Genomic DNA, 25831 nt, shown 5'->3' with positions numbered 1-25831 from the left:
CAGAGGCTGATTAACCCACAAACCCGCTCAGCTTTGGGGTGTGTGAGGAAACTGGAGCACCCGGAGTAAATCTACGCAGACACAGGGAGAATATGCAAACACCACATAGATACCATCCAAGGTTAGGATCGAACCCATCTCTGATGCTGTGAGGCAGCAGCTCTACCAGCTGGGTACCTTTTACACTACATCTGTGGAAGTTTGTTAAAGTATTTGGCGACAGTCTGAATCTCTTTAAACTTCGATGAAAGTAGAATCTCTTTGTTATTGCTCGGCACCTTTGCTCATGACAGGTCTTTGGTATAAAGGCAGTGTTCCATTGGCACGAAAAAGTGGCTCCAACTCTTAGAGTGCTACTTGAACCCTCAACCTTCCGACTGTGAGGTGAGTGTGTTAGCACACCACCACAGATGTTATCAGCCCATATCTGGCCTTTGAACTTTTAGATTTTAGATTTTAGGGATACAGTGCGAAAACAGGCCCTTCGGCCCACCGAGTCTGTGCCGACCAGCGATCACCCCATACACTAGCACTGCCCTGCACACTGGGGACAATTTACCATTTTTACCAAAGCTAATGGATTGCCAAACCTGTACGTCTTTGCAATGTGAGTCAAGTCAAGTCAAGTCAATTTTATTTGTATAGCACATTTAAAAACAACCCACGTTGACCAAAGTGCTGCACATCTGATTAGGAAAAAAAAGAAACAGTGCCGGAGGTCAGTCGAGGACATGCAGTCGAGAACAAAGAGGAACCCGGCGTGGGGGGGACGGGACCAAGAACAAAGAGGGATCATTGGAACTACATTGAACACGTTGTAACTTTGTCGGTGCCCTATATGTGGCGACTCTTTGCATACTCTGTGTATGGTACGCAACACTGTGACATGTCACATGTGGGGGGGGAAACTGGAGCACTCAGAGCAAACCCATGCGGTCACGGGGAGAACGTACAAACTCCATATAGACAAGCACCCGTGGTCAGGATCGAACCCAGGACTCTGGAGCTGCAAGGCTCTGCGCCACTGTGCCACTTCGCCACAATGCCGCCCATATCTTGTCCTCTTGAAAGGACAAGTAGTGGGAGTGTTAAACAAAGGATAAGGATCTTTTTTTTCATTCTTCCCCACAGCCGTTCTTACGAGTGACCTCATTCCCCCCGTTACAGTCCATATCCTACGTTAAGAAATGTGTTTGTTTTAATTAACTCTTGTCTGCGAATTGTGGTAAAGGGAAGCTATGATCATAATTTGTATAGTGCAGGGAATATAATGAGGACAAGCAGGATATCTGAGAAGGGCTATAAATGAAATGCTTTTACTCTTTGTTGATGCTTCAGGCTAAAATTAATCACCCTAATTTGCTGAAAAGTGTATTGAATAGTTCATGGCTGCGTGTGTGCATTTTCAAATCCATTCCATGGATCAGCTGGAGATAGGCCTTAACTCTTGAAAGACAGTCACCATTCCCCTCAGCAATCCTGCATCATGTGAGTTGGAAGGAACTGCAGGTGCTGGTTTACATTTAAAAATGTTAGAGTAACTCAGCGGGTCAGGCAGCATCTCTGGAGAAAAGGAACAGGTGACGATTCAGGTCAAGACCCTTCTTCAGACTGAGAGCCTCGGGAAGAGAGAAGCTGGAGGTTTCTAGTTAATCAACTAAATCAATCGCATTTGTGGACTGCAAGGAAGGGGTAATGCCAGCTTTATGAATTACGCTTGTACTTTTCATAATGTCACATTGCACAGGACTGGAGATCATTTTCTGTCCATGTCAAGACTTTCCTTTCTTCTAGAACAACCTGACATGATTTTAAATAAAATATTGTGCCTTGAAATCACATTTTGAAACAATAATATAAAACATAGAACGTACAACATAGAACAGTTCAGCACAAGAACAAGCCCCTCGGCCCGCAATGTCCCAGCAAAACAAAATTGCCAAGACCAACTCTTGTGTGCCTGCACATAATCCATATCCCTCCATTCCTTGCATGTCCATAGTTTCTTAGTTTAGTTTAGTTTTTAGTTTAGAGATACAGCACGGAAACAGGCACTTTGGCCCACCGAGTCCGCACCGACCAGCACATTAACACTATCCACACACTCACGCGGAGAAAACCCACGCGGTCACAGGGTGAACGGACAATCTACGTACAGACAGCATCCGTAGTCAGGATCGAACCAAAGTATCTGGCGCTATAAGGCAGCAACTCTATTACCACCCTCTTAAATGCCACTATTGTATTTGCCTCCAGCACCATCTCTACTGGCAGTGTGTTCCAGGCACCCACCACCCACTGTGTAAAAAACCTGCCCTGCTCATGATGTTGATGTTGCCAGGACTCGAGGGACTGAACTATAGGGAGAGGTTGAGCAGGCTAGGGCTTCATACCTTGGAGCACAGGAGGTTGTGGGGTGATCATATAGAGGTTTACAAAATCATGAAAGGAATAGTTTAGGTAAACGCACAGAATCTTTTGCCCAGAGTAGAAGCGAGAACCAGAGGACATAGGTTGAAAGTGATGGGGGGGGGTGGGGGGGGGGGATTTAATGGAAATCTGAGGAGTAACTTTTTTTACACAAAGGGTGGTGGGTGTATGGAACAAGCTGCCGGAGGACATAGTTGAGGCAGGGACTATCACAATTTAGACAGGTTTAGACAGATTTAGACACATTTAGACAGGTATATCGATAGGGTAGGTTTAGGGATATGTGCTAAACGCAGGCATTTGTGATTAGTGTAGATGGGACATGTTGGTCGGCGAGGGCAAGTTAGGCCGAAGGGCCTGTTTCCATTCTGTTAGACTCTAAAAATCTATGACACATCTCCTTTAAACCTTGCCTCTCTCACCTTAAAGCTAGACCCTCTAGTATTTGATTTTTCCATCCTGGGAGAAAGATCCTAACTGGCTCTCATAATTCGATATACAATAACATCTTGGTTGAAATAATGCCAGTTTTCCTGATGCCATGGTCAGGATCAAACCTGGGGCTGTGGCGCTGTAAGTGAGCAACTCTTCCGCTGTGCCACCGAGCCCTCATGCCTGACCTGTTGAGTTCCTCCAGCATTTTCTACTTTGCTTAAGATGGGGGGGGGGGGGGAGGGGCGATTAATTTAACACCAGTCACAAAAAGAGTGACCGAAGCTATTACTAAAGACATTATAGCGGGACACTGAGAAAATGTCAACATAATCAGGCAGAGTCAACACAAAAGAGTACTCATATTTGACAGGCTCGCCAGAGATCTTTAGATACGGAAAATCAGTGAAAGTATTATAACTAGATGTCCAGAGGCACTTGATGTAATGCCAGATGAAATGTTATTGCAAAAAACACCATCTCATGGTGCAGGAGGTAACATCTTGGCATGGATAGACAATTGTCTGGCAAGCAGAAACCAGAGGCCGAAACAAAAACTTATCTTGCTTCTATCTGGCTGGCAAGATGGAACAAGTAGTGTGCCACATTGGCTGGGTCATGTATATAATAATAATAATAATAATAATACATTTTATTTATATAGCGCTTTTCATATACTCAAAGACGCTTTACAGAGATTTTGAGAACATAGGGAAATTAATAAATAGATAAATAAGTAAATAAATAAATGAACAGAGAAAGGAGACAGTAGGTGAGGTGACCTTCAGTGGTTGAAGGCAGTGCTGAACAGGTGAGACTTCAGCGATGTTTTGAATGTGGTGAGTGTGGGGGAGTCTCTAACGGTTTGGGGTAGTGAGTTCCATAGGGTGGGAGCAGCGATGGAGAAAGCCCTGTTCCCCCAGGATCTGAGTTTAGTCCGGATGTGGGGGGATAGGAGATTGGCAGCGGCAGAGCGGAGGGTGCAGGTGGGAGTGTGCCTGTGGAGGAGGTCGGTCAGGTAGGATGGGGCCAGGTTATGGAGGGCTTTGTAGGTTATGAGGAGGATTTTGTACTGGATTCTCTGGGGGATGGGGAGCCAGTGGAGTTTATAAAGGACGGGGGTGATATGGTCACGGATCGAGGTGTGTGTGAGTAGACGGGCAGCGGAGTTTTGAATGTATTGAAGTTTATTGATGATTTTTGAGGGTGCGCCATAGAGGAGGCTGTTGCAGTAGTCCAGACGGGAGGTGATGAAGGCGTGGATGAGGGTTTCTGCAGCTGTGGAGGAGAGGGATGGACGGAGACGGGCAATGTTTTTGAGGTGGAAGAAGGCTGTCTTTGTGATGTGTTTGATGTGTTTGTCGAAGGAGAGGGTTTGATCAAGGATGATTCCAAGATTCCGGATGTGAGGTGAGGTGGATACTGGGAGGCCATCAATGTTGAGGATGAAGTTTTGGGTGGATTTGGTGAGCATTTTTGGACCAATGATGATGATTTCAGATTTGTTGCAATTGAGTTTGAGGAAGTTTGATTGAAGCCAAGATTTTATTTCAGTAATGCAGTTTGTCAGTGTAGAGTGTGTGGTGGAGGAGATTGACTTGGTGGAGATGAGGAGCTGGATATCATCGGCGAAGCAGTGGAAGTTGAGACCATGACGGCGGATTAATTGACCAAGGGGGAACAGGTAGAGGATGAAGAGGAGGGGGCCAAGGACTGAGCCTTGGGGGACACCTTGGGGGAGGGGAGCGGTGGAGGATTTACAGTTGTTAATGGAGATGAACTGGTGTCTGTCAGAGAGGTAAGATTTAAACCAGGATAGGGCTGTGCCGGTGATGTTAAGGGAGGTTTCAAGTCGGGTGAGGAGAATGGAGTGATTTATGGTGTCAAAGGCGGCGCTGAGGTCAAGTAGGATGAGGATGTTGAGGTTGCCAGCGTCGGAGGAGAGGAGAATGTCATTTGTGATTTTGAGGAGCGCAGTTTCAGTACAGTGGTTTGAGCGGAATCCAGATTGGAAAGTTTCATACAGGTTATTGGTAGAGAGGTGGTATTTTAGTTGGGAAGCTACAGCACGTTCCAAAACTTTGGACAGAAAGGGTAGGTTGGAGATTGGTCTGAAGTTGTTTGGGGTGTCAGGGTTTAGACCAGGTTTTTTCAGAATGGGGGTGACAGCAGCGATTTTGAGGGATGGCGGGACGATGCCAGTGGACAGGGAGGAGTTTATTGTTGCAGTGATAAGTGGAGAGAGAGCAGGAAGGCAGGCCTTGACAAAGCTGGAGGGGATGGGGTCCAGGGAGTAGGTGGCAGTTTTTATTCCTGTGAAAAGGTCAGAGAGGTCGGTGGTGGAGATTGGGGAGAACTGAGGCAGGGGCTGACAGGATAAGGGGGGGCAGGTGGTTTGAGGGGGAGCAGGTGCGTTGGTGGTTAAGGTGCTGTAGATGTTGTCTATTTTGCTTTGGAAGAATGAAAGGAAAGTGGTGCATTTGTCAACAGTGAATGATTGGGAGATGGTGTCCAGGGGGCTGAGGAGTTTGTTTATTGTAGAGAAGAGTGTTTTGGGATTTCCGGAGCCAGAGTGAATTATTTGAGAGTAGTAGGTGGAGTGGGCATGGGAGAGGGCATCTTTATAGTGCTGTATGTGGTCTTTGTAGGCTTGGGAGTGAATTGTGAGACCTGTTTTGTTGCGGAGTCTTTCAAGTTGACGGGCATGAGTTTTCATCACGCGGAGTTCAGGGGTAAACCAGGGAGCAGAGTGGGTGAAGGAAACTGTTTTGGTTTTTATAGGTGCAAGCTGGTCGAGGCAGGAGGAGAGAGTGCGGTTGTAGTAGTCAGTGAGGTCAGAGGGGCTGTGGAGGTCAACGAAGGGAGAGGCGGACATTATTTCAGAGAGGGAGGATGAGAGCGAGGTAGGTGAAACAGAGTTCAGCTTGCGGAAGTTTATTTTGCGTTTTTGCTTTGGAGCTGGGGTGGGAATGTTGACGGACATGGTGATGGCTAAGTGATCAGAGAGGGTGGGGTCGGAGCCAGAGAGGTGATGTAGATTTAGTCCAGTGGAGCAGACAAGGTCCAGAATGTGCCCACGGTTATGGGTGGGAAAATTTACATGTTGAGTGAGGTTAAAGCAGTTGAGTATTTCAGTGAAGTCAGCGGTTATTGTGGAGTCAGTGGAGTCCATGTGGATGTTGAAATCACCGAGGAGGAGGATTGAGGGGGAGAGAGAACAGAACTGGGTCAGAAAGTCAGAGAAGTCAGAAAGGAATGATGGGTGTGGTTTGGGAGGGCGGTAGACAACTGCCATGACTAATTTTGTGTGGCCAGAGAGTTTGAAAGCCAGGTGTTCAAATGACGGAGCAGATGAGATGGAGATGAGGTTGATCTTGAAGTCCTGTCGGTGAATTACGGCAATCCCACCACCTCGGCCTTCCGAGCGTGGTTTATTGATGTAGGAGTATCCGTTGGGTGTAGTGAGGTTGAGTGAGAGGTAATCCAGAGATTAATTGAGTCACTGAAAGTACGATTGCTGAGTTTGCCGATGAAGCAAAGCAAAGATAAAAATAAATCATGGAGAGGACATAAAGAGGATACAAAAGGATTCAGATAGATGACGGCAGTGGGAAGACTCGGAAAACAGGAGTGCAGGGGGTCCACCGCCGATTTTCCGGCACCTTTGGTTCCAGAGCCTTTCTGGATTATCCGTTTTGCCGGAGGTCACGGTCTTGGGGGGGGGGGGACCGAGATAGCGGCACGCAAAGTCGGCCGCGGGAGTCGGCTATGGGAACGGATCTGCCCGCACTGGACGGGCCGGAGATCCATGGGGGAAATTCAACCTGCCCATCAGCACAAAGTCCCGATGAAGTCGAGATCAGCCATCTCGCCCGGACTAGGCACCACATTTTCTGGGGGAATTCCGGGTGGGATTTTGTCCGATGACAGGAGGCGCTGGACGACCAGTTGCTGGATAATTGGTGGTGGAGCGTTACAATGTGGGAAAATATACAATTATCCATTGCTGGAAGAATGAAAACAAAGCCTATGACCCAAATGGTGAAATATTTGTAGATCTGAGATACAGGCTGTCTTGATTTACAAAAGGTTAGCATTTATCAGTAATTAGCAAAGCCAAGACAATACTGCTGTTTATTGCCTGGGAATTTAATGTAAATGCAGGGAGATTATATTTTGTAGAAACATAGAAAATAGGTGCAGGAGTAGGCCATTTGGACCTTTGAGCCAGCACCGCCATTCAGTAGGATCATGGCTGATCATCCAAAATCAGTACCCCGTTCCTGCTTTTGCCCCATATCCCTTGATTCCATTAGCCCTAAGAACTATATCTAACTCTCTTTTGAATACATCCAGTGAATTGGCCTCCACTGTCTTCGGTGGCAGAGAATTCCACAGATTCACGACTCTCTGGATGAAAAGGTTTTTCCTCATCTCAGTCCTAAATGGCCTACCTCTTATTCTTAAACTCTGACCCCTGGTTCTGGACTCTCCCAACATCAGGAGCATTTTTCCTGCATCTAGCCTGTTCAATCCCTTAAGAATTTTATATGTTTCTATAAGATCCCCTCTCATCCTTCTAAATTCCAGTGAATGTAAGCCCAATCGATCCATTCGTTCATCATATGCCAGCGTAGGTTTACCCGGTAATTCCCGGGAATTAACCGGGTAAACCTACGCTGCACTCCCTCAATAGCAAGAATTTCATCCGTATACAATGCAATATCGAGACCACATCTGCAGTGTTGTTCAATGCTGGTCCCCTTATTTAAGGAAGGATATTCATGCATCGGAAGCAGTTTTAAGAAGGTTTACTGGATTAATACGTAGAATGGGTGAGTTGTTTTATAAGGAAAGGTTAGATTAGCTAGGTTTGTATCTGTTAAAGTCAAGGAAGGCGAGATATGATTTGATTGAAATGTGGGGTCTTGCGAAGGTGAATGTGGCTGATGATTCTTCTCCTGAGAATCTGGAATCTATGACACATCTCCTTTAAACCTTGCCTCTCTCACCTTAAAGCTAGACCCTCTAGTATTTGATTTTTCCATCCTGGGAGAAAGATCCTAACTGGCTCTCATAATTCGATATACAATAACATCTTGGTTGAAATAATGCCAGTTTTCCTGATGCCATGGTCAGGATCAAACCTGGGGCTGTGGCGCTGTAAGTGAGCAACTCTTCCGCTGTGCCACCGAGCCCTCATGCCTGACCTGTTGAGTTCCTCCAGCATTTTCTACTTTGCTTAAGATGGGGGGGGGGGGGGAGGGGCGATTAATTTAACACCAGTCACAAAAAGAGTGACCGAAGCTATTACTAAAGACATTATAGCGGGACACTGAGAAAATGTCAACATAATCAGGCAGAGTCAACACAAAAGAGTACTCATATTTGACAGGCTCGCCAGAGATCTTTAGATACGGAAAATCAGTGAAAGTATTATAACTAGATGTCCAGAGGCACTTGATGTAATGCCAGATGAAATGTTATTGCAAAAAACACCATCTCATGGTGCAGGAGGTAACATCTTGGCATGGATAGACAATTGTCTGGCAAGCAGAAACCAGAGGCCGAAACAAAAACTTATCTTGCTTCTATCTGGCTGGCAAGATGGAACAAGTAGTGTGCCACATTGGCTGGGTCATGTATATAATAATAATAATAATAATAATACATTTTATTTATATAGCGCTTTTCATATACTCAAAGACGCTTTACAGAGATTTTGAGAACATAGGGAAATTAATAAATAGATAAATAAGTAAATAAATAAATGAACAGAGAAAGGAGACAGTAGGTGAGGTGACCTTCAGTGGTTGAAGGCAGTGCTGAACAGGTGAGACTTCAGCGATGTTTTGAATGTGGTGAGTGTGGGGGAGTCTCTAACGGTTTGGGGTAGTGAGTTCCATAGGGTGGGAGCAGCGATGGAGAAAGCCCTGTCCCCCCAGGATCTGAGTTTAGTCCGGATGTGGGGGGATAGGAGATTGGCAGCGGCAGAGCGGAGGGTGCAGGTGGGAGTGTGCCTGTGGAGGAGGTCGGTCAGGTAGGATGGGGCCAGGTTATGGAGGGCTTTGTAGGTTATGAGGAGGATTTTGTACTGGATTCTCTGGGGGATGGGGAGCCAGTGGAGTTTATAAAGGACGGGGGTGATATGGTCACGGATCGAGGTGTGTGTGAGTAGACGGGCAGCGGAGTTTTGAATGTATTGAAGTTTATTGATGATTTTTGAGGGTGCGCCATAGAGGAGGCTGTTGCAGTAGTCCAGACGGGAGGTGATGAAGGCGTGGATGAGGGTTTCTGCAGCTGTGGAGGAGAGGGATGGACGGAGACGGGCAATGTTTTTGAGGTGGAAGAAGGCTGTCTTTGTGATGTGTTTGATGTGTTTGTCGAAGGAGAGGGTTTGATCAAGGATGATTCCAAGATTCCGGATGTGAGGTGAGGTGGATACTGGGAGACCATCAATGTTGAGGATGAAGTTTTGGGTGGATTTGGTGAGCATTTTTGGACCAATGATGATGATTTCAGATTTGTTGCAATTGAGTTTGAGGAAGTTTGATTGAAGCCAAGATTTTATTTCAGTAATGCAGTTTGTCAGTGTAGAGTGTGTGGTGGAGGAGATTGACTTGGTGGAGATGAGGAGCTGGATATCATCGGCGAAGCAGTGGAAGTTGAGACCATGACGGCGGATTAATTGACCAAGGGGGAACAGGTAGAGGATGAAGAGGAGGGGGCCAAGGACTGAGCCTTGGGGGACACCTTGGGGGAGGGGAGCGGTGGAGGATTTACAGTTGTTAATGGAGATGAACTGGTGTCTGTCAGAGAGGTAAGATTTAAACCAGGATAGGGCTGTGCCGGTGATGTTAAGGGAGGTTTCAAGTCGGGTGAGGAGAATGGAGTGATTTATGGTGTCAAAGGCGGCGCTGAGGTCAAGTAGGATGAGGATGTTGAGGTTGCCAGCGTCGGAGGAGAGGAGAATGTCATTTGTGATTTTGAGGAGCGCAGTTTCAGTACAGTGGTTTGAGCGGAATCCAGATTGGAAAGTTTCATACAGGTTATTGGTAGAGAGGTGGTATTTTAGTTGGGAAGCTACAGCACGTTCCAAAACTTTGGACAGAAAGGGTAGGTTGGAGATTGGTCTGAAGTTGTTTGGGGTGTCAGGGTTTAGACCAGGTTTTTTCAGAATGGGGGTGACAGCAGCGATTTTGAGGGATGGCGGGACGATGCCAGTGGACAGGGAGGAGTTTATTGTTGCAGTGATAAGTGGAGAGAGAGCAGGAAGGCAGGCCTTGACAAAGCTGGAGGGGATGGGGTCCAGGGAGTAGGTGGCAGTTTTTATTCCTGTGAAAAGGTCAGAGAGGTCGGTGGTGGAGATTGGGGAGAACTGAGGCAGGGGCTGACAGGATAAGGGGGGGCAGGTGGTTTGAGGGGGAGCAGGTGCGTTGGTGGTTAAGGTGCTGTAGATGTTGTCTATTTTGCTTTGGAAGAATGAAAGGAAAGTGGTGCATTTGTCAACTGTGAATGATTGGGAGATGGTGTCCAGGGGGCTGAGGAGTTTGTTTATTGTAGAGAAGAGTGTTTTGGGATTTCCGGAGCCAGAGTGAATTATTTGAGAGTAGTAGGTGGAGTGGGCATGGGAGAGGGCATCTTTATAGTGCTGTATGTGGTCTTTGTAGGCTTGGGAGTGAATTGTGAGACCTGTTTTGTTGCGGAGTCTTTCAAGTTGACGGGCATGAGTTTTCATCACGCGGAGTTCAGGGGTAAACCAGGGAGCAGAGTGGGTGAAGGAAACTGTTTTGGTTTTTATAGGTGCAAGCTGGTCGAGGCAGGAGGAGAGAGTGCGGTTGTAGTAGTCAGTGAGGTCAGAGGGGCTGTGGAGGTCAACGAAGGGAGAGGCGGACATTATTTCAGAGAGGGAGGATGAGAGCGAGGTAGGTGAAACAGAGTTCAGCTTGCGGAAGTTTATTTTGCGTTTTTGCTTTGGAGCTGGGGTGGGAATGTTGACGGACATGGTGATGGCTAAGTGATCAGAGAGGGTGGGGTCGGAGCCAGAGAGGTGATGTAGATTTAGTCCAGTGGAGCAGACAAGGTCCAGAATGTGCCCACGGTTATGGGTGGGAAAATTTACATGTTGAGTGAGGTTAAAGCAGTTGAGTATTTCAGTGAAGTCAGCGGTTATTGTGGAGTCAGTGGAGTCCATGTGGATGTTGAAATCACCGAGGAGGAGGATTGAGGGGGAGAGAGAACAGAACTGGGTCAGAAAGTCAGAGAAGTCAGAAAGGAATGATGGGTGTGGTTTGGGAGGGCGGTAGACAACTGCCATGACTAATTTTGTGTGGCCAGAGAGTTTGAAAGCCAGGTGTTCAAATGACGGAGCAGATGAGATGGAGATGAGGTTGATCTTGAAGTCCTGTCGGTGAATTACGGCAATCCCACCACCTCGGCCTTCCGAGCGTGGTTTATTGATGTAGGAGTATCCGTTGGGTGTAGTGAGGTTGAGTGAGAGGTAATCCAGAGATTAATTGAGTCACTGAAAGTACGATTGCTGAGTTTGCCGATGAAGCAAAGCAAAGATAAAAATAAATCATGGAGAGGACATAAAGAGGATACAAAAGGATTCAGATAGATGACGGCAGTGGGAAGACTCGGAAAACAGGAGTGCAGGGGGTCCACCGCCGATTTTCCGGCACCTTTGGTTCCAGAGCCTTTCTGGATTATCCGTTTTGCCGGAGGTCACGGTCTTGGGGGGGGGGGACCGAGATAGCGGCACGCAAAGTCGGCCGCGGGAGTCGGCTATGGGAACGGATCTGCCCGCACTGGACGGGCCGGAGATCCATGGGGGAAATTCAACCTGCCCATCAGCACAAAGTCCCGATGAAGTCGAGATCAGCCATCTCGCCCGGACTAGGCACCACATTTTCTGGGGGAATTCCGGGTGGGATTTTGTCCGATGACAGGAGGCGCTGGACGACCAGTTGCTGGATAATTGGTGGTGGAGCGTTACAATGTGGGAAAATATACAATTATCCATTGCTGGAAGAATGAAAACAAAGCCTATGACCCAAATGGTGAAATATTTGTAGATCTGAGATACAGGCTGTCTTGATTTACAAAAGGTTAGCATTTATCAGTAATTAGCAAAGCCAAGACAATACTGCTGTTTATTGCCTGGGAATTTAATGTAAATGCAGGGAGATTATATTTTGTAGAAACATAGAAAATAGGTGCAGGAGTAGGCCATTTGGACCTTTGAGCCAGCACCGCCATTCAGTAGGATCATGGCTGATCATCCAAAATCAGTACCCCGTTCCTGCTTTTGCCCCATATCCCTTGATTCCATTAGCCCTAAGAACTATATCTAACTCTCTTTTGAATACATCCAGTGAATTGGCCTCCACTGTCTTCGGTGGCAGAGAATTCCACAGATTCACGACTCTCTGGATGAAAAGGTTTTTCCTCATCTCAGTCCTAAATGGCCTACCTCTTATTCTTAAACTCTGACCCCTGGTTCTGGACTCTCCCAACATCAGGAGCATTTTTCCTGCATCTAGCCTGTTCAATCCCTTAAGAATTTTATATGTTTCTATAAGATCCCCTCTCATCCTTCTAAATTCCAGTGAATGTAAGCCCAATCGATCCATTCGTTCATCATATGCCAGCGTAGGTTTACCCGGTAATTCCCGGGAATTAACCGGGTAAACCTACGCTGCACTCCCTCAATAGCAAGAATTTCATCCGTATACAATGCAATATCGAGACCACATCTGCAGTGTTGTTCAATGCTGGTCCCCTTATTTAAGGAAGGATATTCATGCATCGGAAGCAGTTTTAAGAAGGTTTACTGGATTAATACGTAGAATGGGTGAGTTGTTTTATAAGGAAAGGTTAGATTAGCTAGGTTTGTATCTGTTAAAGTCAAGGAAGGCGAGATATGATTTGATTGAAATGTGGGGTCTTGCGAAGGTGAATGTGGCTGATGATTCTTCTCCTGAGAATCTGGAATCAGGAGGTCACCCTTTAGAAAGTTGGAGTTATCCATTAAGATGGAGATGAGGCAAACTTTATTTCTCTCAGATGTTGTGAGTGTTTGGAATGTTCTTGCTGAAAGGAACATAGATGCTTAGTCATCGAGTCATACAGTGTGGAAACAGGCCCTTTGGCCCAACTTTCCCACACTGACCAACATATCCCATTTACACTAGTCCCACCTGCCTGCCTTTGGCACATATCCCACTAAACGTGTCCTATCCATGTACCGGTTTAAATGTTTCTTAAACGTTGCGATAGTATCGGCTTAAACATCCTCCTCCGGCAGCTCGTTCCATACACCCACCACCCTTTGTCTGAAAAAGTTACCTATTAAATATTTCCCCCCTCATCATGGACCTATGTACTCTGGATCTCAATTCACCTACTCTGTGCAAGAGATGCTGTGCAAGAGAGTCTACAATGATCTATTTGTCACAGGATAAACAAGGGGGGGGGGGGATTTTTTTAGAGATACAGCGCGGGAACAGGCCCTTCGACCCACCGAGTCTGCTCTGACCAGTGGTCCCCTACACTAACACTATCCTAAACGCAAGGAACAATTTGCAATTTTTACCGAAGCCAATTAACTTACAAACCTGTATGTCTTTGGAATGTGGGAGGAAACCGGGGCACCAAGAGAAAACCCACGCAGTCATGGGGAGACTGTACAAACTCTGTACAGACAGCACCCATAGTCAGGATCGAACCCAGGACTCTGGCGCTGTGAGGCAGCAACTCCACCGTGCCGCTCCCATGGTTACCATTGTTACAATCAGGTGAGCCATGATCTTGTCAAATAACAGTGAAGCCTTGAGGGGCTGCATGGCCTGCTCCTGTTCCCAACTTGTACATTTACCTGTTGTATTTAGATGATGCTTGTTTGTTTTTAGGAAGATTACACTGATCCTACAGCACAATGGGAATTAATGATGCAAAATGCCTGCTCTGCTTTCTCATGTAACACCTGTTCTCGTGTTCACCTAGCAATTCATTATGTGATCTATTCTTGTCATTGCTGTAACCTAATAAACTATTATGTAAATGCGAGGATCTCTTTATTATAAAGTGATTTCATTTTACAATATACTTCATTATATGTAAGATTTGTTGGCCTATCCTTTCTTTCTTTATTTATTTCCCTTTTTGTATAATTGGAATAACAAGGAACTGCAGGTGCTGGTTTACCAAAGAAAGACACAAAGTGCTGGAGTGGCTCAGCAGCTCAGGCATCATCTCATAAGTTCAAAAGTTATTGGAGCAGAATTAGCCCATTCGGTCCATCAAGCTTACTCTGCCATTCAATAGTGGCTGATCTATCTTTCCCTCTCAACCCCATTCTCCCGCCTTCTCCCCTTAACCCCTGACATCCATACTAATCAGGAATCGGTCAATCTCCGCCTTAAAAATATACCTTGACTTGGCCTCCACAGACTTCTGTAGCAATGAATTCCACAGATTCGCCGAAAGACAGAATTATGATCAGATTGCCTCTTTAATCAAGATCCTGGTGGCAAAATCCTGATTCACTTTTTCATAGCCAATCAATGATCACAGGATGAAGCCTCTTTACAATACCAATAATAAATAAATCCAGTTGTTGAGACTAAACAAACAAGAGAAAAACAGTAACATTTAAAATAATACCCCTCCCCTGAACCACCCTTCCTGTAACACTCCATTAATATCACCTTTCTGTTATTAAACCTTTTATTGGCATCCTAAAGGATTATTTCAATTTACTCAGGCCACCTATAACTTAAAGGTAACATGAATGGGGGTTATGGCTTTTAATGGGGCCTGGTCTTCGATTTTCATCAACAGTGCAACACGGTGGCACAGCGGTGGAGTTGCTGCCTTACACCGCCAGAGACTCGGGTTCGATCCTGACCTTGGGCGCTGCCTGAGCGGAGTTTGTACATTCTCCCCGTGACCGTGTGAGTTTTCGCCAGGTGTTCCGTTTTCTTCCCACACTCTATTAAAGACAAGTTTGTAGGTTAATTGGCTTTGGTAAAATCGTAAATGGTCCCTAGCGTGTGTAGGATAGTGCTAGTGTACGGGGTGAACGCTGGTTGGCACGGACTCGATGGGCCGAAAGGCTGATTCTTTCCTCGCTGATTCTCTAAAGTCTAAAGCGCCTGTGTGCTTTGTGTCGCCAACTGTTTTAAAATGTGCATTTTTTAATCCCTCGCCAGAATCTTTATGAACCCTGTGACTGACTCCAGATATTTGAATTATAATTATGATCATTGGATCAGGAAACAGGGTTGAAAGAAGGTTAAAAGATACAAATCACATTGCTGCTCAACTGAGCAGACTAGACCTCATTCATATTCCACAATAATATCTTAAGGGAATTCTGGAGGGATAAACCAGCAATTACTTGTGTTATTTAATTGGCATTATCATTTTAACAGTATGACAGAGACGGATCACCCTATCAGGGTAAACTGTGGTTGTGAAATAATGCAGACCAGTCAAGGTGTTGACTTTTATCTGAAAAAGAGAGGGTGATTTATGTTGTGAAACCAGAGAGTTCATTTGCTGCTCTCGACACTTGCAAGGAATGTCTTCCTTTTATAGCCGCGAAGGTTGTTTGGATTTGTGAGAAGGGGAAATGCATTGACCGGTGAATCTCGCAGTGAGTGATACAGTGAATGGGAACAGCGACAGCGGCTGTGTTAATAGTGATGCAAACACTAACCCATTTATCGATCAGCTTTCTCTGTCTCGCACTCCTCTCCCTGCTGTCACCCATTCTTCTTTCATTTCCTTGCGCTCTCCAAGGAGGAACAGTGAAATAAGTAGGCAGATGACAGCTCTGAGCCTTCCTGCTCCCAACAGTGTCATCAAAAGCAACGGCAAACAGATAAATTGCAGGTATCCTTTGCGCTGTCTGCCAGCTATTCACCATTCTGCTGCGACAAGGGAAACACAATGTTTGTCAAGAATATTGGAGCGGAGAACAGTATTAGCAGCCATGACTTGCTTTTGGACTTGACAGGGGAACAAGTAAACATGAAAACGTTGCCCTCTCGGAGAGACAACAATGGCGTTGTCTTTTCCTGCAAGATAATGCGGACATTCTTCTGTTTTTGCATCTACAGGGTTACAGGATGAAGCGGGGAATTAAAAAAAATTATCAAAATAAACTTTATTCAGAATAAAAAAGAACTGTGCAAAAATCCTTGGACATTCTCAGCAGCTACACATACATTCGTTAGCGATATATTTGGTGGTGTTCTCAAAAACCATAATTACACCTAGCACCCTTGCCATTCTCATGCCCAGCACCCTTGCCATTCTCATGTGGCCCCTGGGGTGATATCCCTTCCCTTGTCTGAGGGGTATCCCCACCACACCCTGCCCCCCAGTGTCCAGCAGCAGAAGGACCCTAGACTGTGGTCCTCCCCCAAAGAGCCTTGGTGTTGGCTGCACCGAGCTTCAAAGCGTCCTTCAGAGTGGGCCAGTTGGCGACATTCCCTGATGGACATCTCGCTCTGCTGGGAGACCATCAAGGTTCAGGCAGACCAAAGAGCATCCCTTCCAGAGTTGATGACCTTCCAGCAGCACTTGACGTCCGTCGCTGAATGGTGTCACTGGGAACAGTCCACAGCTCTGGTCACTTCCTTCCATCCAGTCCACCTTCAAGGTACATTGCATCAGGAAGGCTAGAAGTATCGTCAAGGTGCTTGCCACCCTGTCCATTCCATTATCTTTCTTCCACTTTGGTGGGCAGAAGGGCCTGTTTACACGCTGTATATCTAAACTAAACTCAATTTCATTGTGTAGGAAGGAACTGCAGCTGCTGGTTTAAACCAAAGATAGACGCAATAAGCTGGAGTAACTCAGCGGGCCAGACAGCATCTCTGGAGAAAAGGAATAGGTGATGTTTCTGGTCGAGACCCTTCTTCAGACTCAGGTCTGAGACCTGGCAAACCTGAGTCTGAAGGAGGGTCTTGACCCAAAACGTCACCTATTCCTTTTGGGGGGGGGGTGAAGTCATGGAGGTATTTGTTAATGAGGTGATAACTATAAAATCAAGCCAAGTTTTGCATGTAGGACTAATCAACACTTCAATGTGTAGATTAAAACAAGGTTATCCAAATAGGTTATCCTAAAATTAGAGAATTCAATGTTCATGCCACTGGGCTGTAAGCTACCCAAGCAAAATATTAGGTGCTGTTTCTCCAATTTGCGTGTGGCCTCACCCTGGCAATGGTGGAGACACAGGACAGAAAGGTCAGATTGGGAATGGGAAGCAGAGTTAAAATGGTCATCAACCGGGTGATCAAGTAGGCCTTGACGGACTGACCTTGAGTTAATAGAAGGCACGGCAGAATTACATTGGAATAGTTGTGCGTGTGGTTAATAAAAGGCATAGGTAATCATTTCAATGCTGAAGGAACTGAGAGAGAGAGAGAGCAGAGTATTACAGAGGTGGAGGTAGGCAGACCTGATGAGAATGATCCAGGAGCTCGGATATGGTGAACAATCTGTTTCAGTCAGACAATTGACAGGAAGAGGAGACATAACTGAATTTCACGAAGTGAAGCACAACATGAAAAAAATTACAATGTTCTGCACCTACAAATTCAAATACAGCCTTTAGACTTTTAGACTTTAGAGATAAATGGAGGAACAGGCCCTTTGGCCCACAGTCGGTGCCAACCACCGATCACCTCATACACGAGCACTATTCCACATGCTAGGGACAATTTAACGATTTTCTTTCGGAAACCAATTAACCTACAAACCTACATGTCTTTGGAGTGTGGTAACGAAACTGGAGGACCCAGAAAAATACGGTCACAGGGAGAATGTACAAACTTGTACAGACAGCGCCCACAGTCAGGATCGAACCTGGATCTCAGGCGCTGTAAGGCAGCAACTCTACCCCGCGACACCGTGCCGGCCTCTAACGTTTCTCCCAGTGTTTATTGTCCTTCTAACAATGTCCGAAAGATCCAGTTGCTGAAAAGATTCTCTGAATCTAAATGTCAAAGAGCTGCAGATGTTAATATGACCTCAAGGTATTTATTCACAAAATGCTGGGGTGACTCAGCAGGTCAGGCAGCATCTCAGGAGAGAAGGAATGGGTGACGTTTCGGGTCGAGACCCTTCTTCAGACTGATGTCAGGGGGGCGGGACAAAGGAAGGATATGGGTGGAGACAGGAAGATAGAGGGAGAACTGGGAAGGGGGAGGGGAAGAGAGGGACAGAACTATCTAAAGTTGGAGAAGTCAATGTTCATACCGCTGGGCTGCAAGCTGCCCAATATGACCCCAATGTAAATTAGTCTGTCAGTATCAACCTCCAAGGTCCCCCAGGGCTTCACGTTGCAATGGGATCAACGCTCATCTTTTTAAACTCCAAAGAGCATGGGCTCATTTTGTTCATTCTCTCTTCACAGTTTAAACTCCTCACCCCTGGAATCAATTCGGTGAACCTTCTCTGAACTGCTTCAAGCCAAGGTTATACCTCATTAAACGTGAACAAACCTACGTGCTGTTCTCCAAGCCTTTGTGGTAGAAAAAGTGTTCTTAGTTACGAACAGTTGCAATAATATACAAGACCAGGGAAGGAAATTTTGCTGCATTCACTGTCTCTCCTGGTTGCTGCCATCCTGATAAGTAAAACTAAAGATTTAGGTTTAATATTGTCTTGTGTTCTGAGGTAAAGTGAAAGGCTTTGTTTTGCATGCTGTCCAATCAAATCTGGTAATGCTCTACATAGATATAAGGAAGTTAAAGTGCGATAGATAGAGCAAATGGGAACTTGCCCCAATGTCTTTTAAATGTTGTTAACTGCCTCTGCTACTTCATTTGGCAACTCTTTCCAAAGACCACCACCACCACCTTTGAGGATCTATGAATTTGCAGTGCAGATAAACATAAAATGTTGGAGTAACGTAACAGGTCAGGCAACATCTCTGGAGAAACGGAATAGGTGATGTTGAGGGTTAGCAGCCTTCTACTAGTACTATCCTACACACCAGGGACAGTTTACAATTTACAGAAGCCAATTAACCGACAAACCTGTATTTCTTTGGAGTGTCGGAGGGAACCGGAGCAGCCGGAGAGAGCCCACGTGGTCACAGGTAGAATGTGCAAACTCCGCACAGATAGCATCTACGGCCAGGATCGAACCTGGGTCTCTGGCGCTGTAATGTAGCAACTCAACCACTGCGCCGCCGTGCCGCCCATTCCTGTTCTATCGCAGGGTAAATAAAGGTGAGGGGAGGGTTGATTGGCAGATGGGAGGACAAAGGCCAGAGATGAAAAAGGAGGCACAAGGGTGTCAGAATGCCATTCGGCCAGTGATTTCAGAGAAGCCATTTCATCACAACATCAGTGCAAAAGCTCTATCTCTGTAAGGATGCACTGGTACGGTGTATGTCACGAAGCTCTCTATGAGATGCTGCACGGTTATTTTAACTAGTTAGATGAGAGTGGATGAGGCGACAAGCCATTTAAAGAAGAGTTTGATATCTACAGGCTATCTGCTGTCTACGGAATACCAATTGAACTGAATTATGCTTGGATTGAGCTGGATGCCTTAAGAGAGGAATGGATTGCACTGTGAAGTTGAAGGCGTTGATGGCTCTGGGCCTGTACTCACTGGAGTTTGGAAGGATGAGGGGGGGATCGCATTGAAACTTACCGAATAGTGAAAGGCCTGGATAGAGTGGATGTGGAGAGGATGTTTCCAGAAGTTGGAGACTCTAGTACCAGAGGGCACAGCCTCAAAATTAAAGGGCACACAGGAGATAACGAGGAATTTCTTGAGTCAGAGGATGGTGTATCTGTGAAATTCATTGGCACAGACTGCTGTGGAGGCCAAGTCATTGGGTATTTTTAAAGTGGAGATTGATTAGTAAACGTGTCAAAGGTTAAGGGACAAGGCAGGAGAATGGGGTTGAGAGGAAAAGATAGATCAGCCGTGATTAAATGGCAAAGTAGACTCGATGGGCCATGTAGCTCAATTCTCATCCTATGACTATGAACGTCTGAACCTTTGAAGAGTTCTGACAACATCTTGTTCCAAGAGTCCGGGATTGAACGATATCAAAGCAAAGCTATGTCGGCACAGTGCATCAAGGGAAACTGATAACAGTGCTTGTTGAGTTACAAGCAGTGGAAATAACTTAAGGAAAGAAGATCAGAGGAAATAATTTTCTAATTTCAGCATATGCAGTAATGAAGAGGAATGGTTTGGTAGCTATGGCGAGTCAAGACGAAAGACGAAGATAAGGAAGGCTTAAGAAGGAATCAAAGTAGAAAATGATATAATGATAATGCTGGATTTATGGCATTTCATAATGCACTGAAAGCAATATCTAATTAATACTGCAGTGTAGCAATTAATGCGTTCATAAACTGTGTAAAATTTAGTGTTACAGTTGATGGTTAGAAAATATATTGAACAATTCATGGTTATGCATAGTTAAATTACCAATTGTAGTATGAATTGTAAAATTAACATGTATACAACCTATTTGGGCTCATTATTTGGAAATTATCAGTATAGAATGGATATAGTACAAATGTTTGATTTGGCCTCCAGGCTAGAGTCTGTAGTGGAGAGGACAAAATAAATGGTTAAATATATGGTTGGTTACATTGAGGAACTGTGCAGGAATAAGTAACCATAAAATAATAATTAATTGAATATTTTCATGTAAGTCTCGAACTAGGGATCATGGCATCGGTATTAAGGATATGACATTAGTTTTGTTTAGTTTAGTTTAGTTTAGAGATACAGAGTGGAAACGGGCCCTTCGGCCCAACGAGCCCGTGCCGACTAGTGATCCCCGTACACTAGCACTATCTTACACGCTAGGGACAATTTGCAACTTTTACCTAAATCAATTAAGCTACGAACCTGTACGTCTTTGGATTGTCGGAGGAAACCAGAGCCACCGGGGAAAACCCACACGGTCACGGGGAGAACGTACAAACTCTTGTACATACGGCACCCATAGTCAGGATCGAACTCGGGTCTCTGGCGCTGTAAAGCAGCAATTCTACCGCTGCGCCACCATGTTGATGAAGAGATATTTTTATCCCTGAGGGGATAGAGATGTACCTTTGGAATTCTCTGCCCTGGTGGACATTGGAGCCTCTGTCATTGAGTTCATCCAAACAGAGACCATAAGACCATAAGACCATAAGCCATAGGGGCAGACTTAGGCCATTCAGCTCATTGAGCCTACTCTGCCATTCAATCATGGCTGATCTACTTTTCCCTCTCAACCCCATTCTCCTGCCTTTCTCCCTGTAACCTTTGACACCCTAACTAATCAAGAATCTATCAAACTCTGCTTTAAAAATGCCCAACAATTTGGCCTCCACAGTCCCTTCCCCTGGAACAGTCTTATCTTCTCACGGATGGCGCGCTGTCCCCCCCCCGCTTTCTTGGCGGCACCTCGCCGGCTTCCCATGCGTCCTCTGCGGTCCTCTTCGCTCTCACCGGCCTAAAGACAAGACTGAGTCCTGGAGACACAGGAAACTGCAGATGCTGGAAGCAAAACACAAAGTGCTGGAGGAGCTCAGCAGGTCGGCCAGCATCTGCGCAAGGGAATGAACAGGTGATATTTCGTGTCCAGCCTTTCTCCCTCTCCACCTCCCTTTCCTCCGTTAATAACCACCTAAACCTATACTTTGGGCAAAATCTTCGTCATCCGTGCTAATTTCACCCTATGAAGCCCACGTCGAAATGACTTTGATCTTGCTTTTCTGCAGAGTGCCTTGGGACATTTCTCCATATTTAAAGGAACTATATAATTGAAAGTTGTGGTTGCTATTACTGAGTGAGAACACTGGAATTAAAGACTGGTTTTCTCCTGACTTTGCTGTATTGAATGACCAGATTTGGCCCATGGGTCTGATGTTACACCCTTGAACCTTGCAGCTGAGATTGACAAATTCACCTCAATAAGATCACTCATTACAACACAGAAAGGGGATCTTTAGTCAAAACTTGCTCGCAATCTCCAGTCTCGTTGACTCTCTTCTTATTTTCCTGTGGCCCAACATTCATTTTTCTTCGATTTCTCATTAACTTCCATTTCGCATTTGTTTCAGGGATTCAGCATGGAAACAGGCTCTTCAACCCAAATAATCCACTCCAACCTAGTCTGAAGAAAGGCCCTGACCTGAAACATCATCTATCCACGTTCTCCAGAGACACTGCCTGACCTGCTGAGTTGCTCCAGCACTTTGTGTCTTTTTATGTAAATCAGTGTCTGCTGTTCCCTGTGTCTTCACGCTAATTCCATGTTATCCCACTTTCTCATCCACTAGATACACAGTAGGGGCAATATTACACGTCAATTAACTTACAAAACCCATATGTCTTTGGGATGTCTTTGGGAGGAAACCAGGGCATTCGGAGGAAAGCCACACAGTTACAGGGAGAGCGTGCAAACTCCACACAGACAGCATTGGAGCTTAGCATTTAATAGAGTTTCTAAAGCTGTGAGGTCACCGATGAGGGGGGTGGGGGGGCATCATGAACGAAGGGGGACCCGGCAGGGGGGGGGCCTGGCAACAGTGCTCGTCGTAGATAAGACTGTTCGATGAACGTTTGTAACGATGTCGGCTCCAGAGGCGTGGCAACTCTTTGTGTACTGCCGAGGTGCGATCTGCTGTGCAAAGAATTTCACTGTACCAAGGTACAGGTGACAATAAAGCATCTTCCCTGCTGTACAAAGAATTTCACTGTACCAAGGTACAGGTGACAATAAAGCATCTTCCCTGCTGTACAAAGAATTTCACTGTGCCCAGGTACAGGTGACAATAAAGCATCTTCGAATCATTGAATCTTTGAACTCGGCACTTTTGCACGGGTTTAAACCCACGGGCCAAGCCAGCAGTGGGAAGACTAGCCACAGAGGCAAGGCTGACAGACTGAATGATTCACTGTGCTCGCATCAGTGATGTTGAAGAATGGTGAGCAAGCACAGGTATACTCCAAGTCAAAAAAATATCCGGATATCTTTCAACGCACGCCTCCCTTGTGATTTATTTCCCAGGACTCACGTCCAAAGAAGAAAAATCACCTTGTGAATAGGCTGTTGAAGAATACGAATGCCTTAAAACTTTTCTTATACCTGGTTGGTTAAGCAAATGAAGCCAACAGTGAAAATAATTATTTAGTTTAGTTTAGTTTATAGTCACGTGTACAGAGGTACAGTGAAAAGCATTTGTTGCGTGCCAACCGGTCAGCGGAAAGACAATACAATCGAGCCATCCAATTTAATCGTCCCTTGTGTGTCGTGTGTGATGGTGTAACAGGGATCGCGGTTCGACAAGGACTCAGTGGGCCGAAGAGCCCTTGTCCGCGGCGTATCTCTGAACTAAAAATTAAAGTAAACTAAACAAAATGTTCCTGCAAGCTTTTAAAATTACTTTCTCAACCTTTCCTATCACTTTTAATTAACTTTCTATTCCCAAACCCCCTTTTAGAATTGTGCCCTCAATTTTATATTGTCTTTTCTCTTTCTTCTTATCAAAATGTACCAGTGTTACATTTCATTAGCCACCAATCCACTGCAGTGTCTGCACTTCTTTAAGATCTCTCCTCTTCATAGTTGCAAGTGTCTTGTCATCTGCAAATTTGGAAACTGCGCCAAACTGTACATCCAAGTCCCAGATTATTATATCGTTAGAAAACAGTCGTCGTTTCCACTGTGTAGGAAGGAACTGCAGATGCTGGTTTAAACCGAAGTCAGACACAAAAGCTGGAGTAACTCAGCGGGACAGGCAGCATCTCTGGAGAGAAGGAATGGTGATGTTTCTGCAGTTGCTGGTTTTAAACTGAAGATAGACACAAACAGCAGGAGTAAAGCTTTTTTGGAGAAAAGCTGGGTCTGAAGAAAGGTCCCGACCCAAAACGTCACCCATCCTTTTTCTCCAGAGATGCTGCCCGACCCATTGAATTACACCAGCACTTTATGTCTATCTAAGCAAACTCTTGTTATCACTTTCTGTTTCCTGTTACTTAGCTAATTGTTTAAACACTCCGCCTTCATCCATTTTATTCCTTGGTCCTCAACCCCGATGTCCTGCATGCTGTGTGTCTCCTTGTCAAATGCCATTGACACAACGATGCTGTTAAATTGGGTGCCCCCTGATTTTGATGGAATGGAAATATCTTTCCACAGCCAGATGGTATTTGACTTCAAGGTGTAGTTCCCATGCTCCACACTGCCCTTGGACTGGGAAGAAGATGTCATAGGTTTCTGAGATGTTGCTGAACTAGTGTCCAGGTTAAGCAGCCACAGCCTTCTGCATGTTTTAGCATCCAACACTTCGTACTGAAGAAGGGAACCGACCCGAAACGCCACCTATTCTTTTTCTCCAGAGATGCTGCCTGACCTGCTGAGTTACTCCAGCATTTTATGTCTGTCATCGATATAAGCCAGCTTCTGCAGTTCCTTCCAACACATCACTTTGTGCTGGTGGCAGCAGCTCCCATCACGCACTCCACAGAGTCACAAGTCATAGAGTCATACAGTGTAGAAACAGGCCCTTCAGCCCAACTTGCCCACACCGATCAACATGTCCCTTCTACACTAGTCCCACTTGCCTGGGTTTGGCCCATATCCCACTAAACCTGTCCTATCCATGTACCTATTCGGTTGCTTCTTAAACATTGCGATAGTCCCTGCCTCAACTACCTCCTCCGGTAGCTCGTCCCATACACCCACCACTCTTTGCTTGAAATAATCACCCCTCAGATTAGAAACATAGAAACATAGAAAACAGGTGCAGGAGGAGGCCATTCGGACCTTTGAGCCAGCACCACCATTCATTGTGATCATGGCTGATCATTCACAATCAGTAACCTGTGCCCAACTTCTCCCCATATCCCTTGATTCCACTAGTCCCCAGAGCTCTATCTAACTCTCTCTTAAATCCATCCAGTGATTTGGCCTCCACTGCCCTCTGTGGCAGAGAATTCCACAAATTCTCAACTCTCTGGGTGAAAAAGTTCCTTCTCACCTCAGTTTTAAATGGCATCCCCTTTATTCTAAGACTGTGGCCCCTGATTCCTAACCATTGGCCTAAGACTGTGGCCCCTTCGCCTTAAACCATTTCCCTCTGGTCCCCGATTCCCCCACTCTGGGCAAGAGACTCTGCGTCCACCCGATCTATTCCACTGGTGATTTTGTGCACACACATACGTACGCACAGGCGAAGACAATGAAGTGGAATGCGAGGGGTTACTCAGGCTGGCAGTGTGAGGGAGCTGACTATCATCATGAGATGCAGTCGTTAACCTCGGCTGCTGTAGTGAGCTTGTCATTTTGACTGTGTGTGCTAATTCAGCTCCCTTGCACCACCGAGCTTGGCAACTCCTCCACGCCTCTGACTCCAGCAGCATTCACTGTTAATCAGAGCTACTTAAAACAAATAAAAACATTGCTAAAGGATGTCAGCTTTATTTTTGTAAGCCTTATTTTTTTTTTAATAGGGAGTCCCAAAAGGACAGGTTAGACCCTTTAAAATAAATCTATAAGGATAATGACACTTGCATTATCTACGATTTTCCATTCACTCTGGGCCTTAATTGCCGTCTTTATTAAGAAGTAAATTAATGAATTTGCAGCATCTCGGACAGTGAAATGTAATGAATTAAGGCAACTGTGTTTTAATGATTATTTAGAAGGAGGGTGATGAAGTCACGCAAATTGAGTGGGGCTGATTTGGACATTGTGCAGTGGTATGAAACAGGTGAAGGCAAGCTGATTTACATCCCTTGACTGATATTAGGTTCTTTCCACGTCAATGAAAGTAAAATAAATCTGGAGAAATATCGCCCCCCCCGCGTTGCACCAAGACCGTTCCTTTTTGGCTTTTGCACGTCAACCCAACGTCATGTGGGTTGCAAAGCTGATGAATTTTGGTTGTTATGCCATTTGCTAAAAGGCAGATGGAGCTTT

Source organism: Rhinoraja longicauda, chromosome 22 (assembly GCF_053455715.1).
Source record: "Rhinoraja longicauda isolate Sanriku21f chromosome 22, sRhiLon1.1, whole genome shotgun sequence".
NCBI classification, from domain to species: Eukaryota; Metazoa; Chordata; class Chondrichthyes; order Rajiformes; family Arhynchobatidae; genus Rhinoraja; species Rhinoraja longicauda.
Note: the sequence above shows the minus strand (reverse complement) of the source record.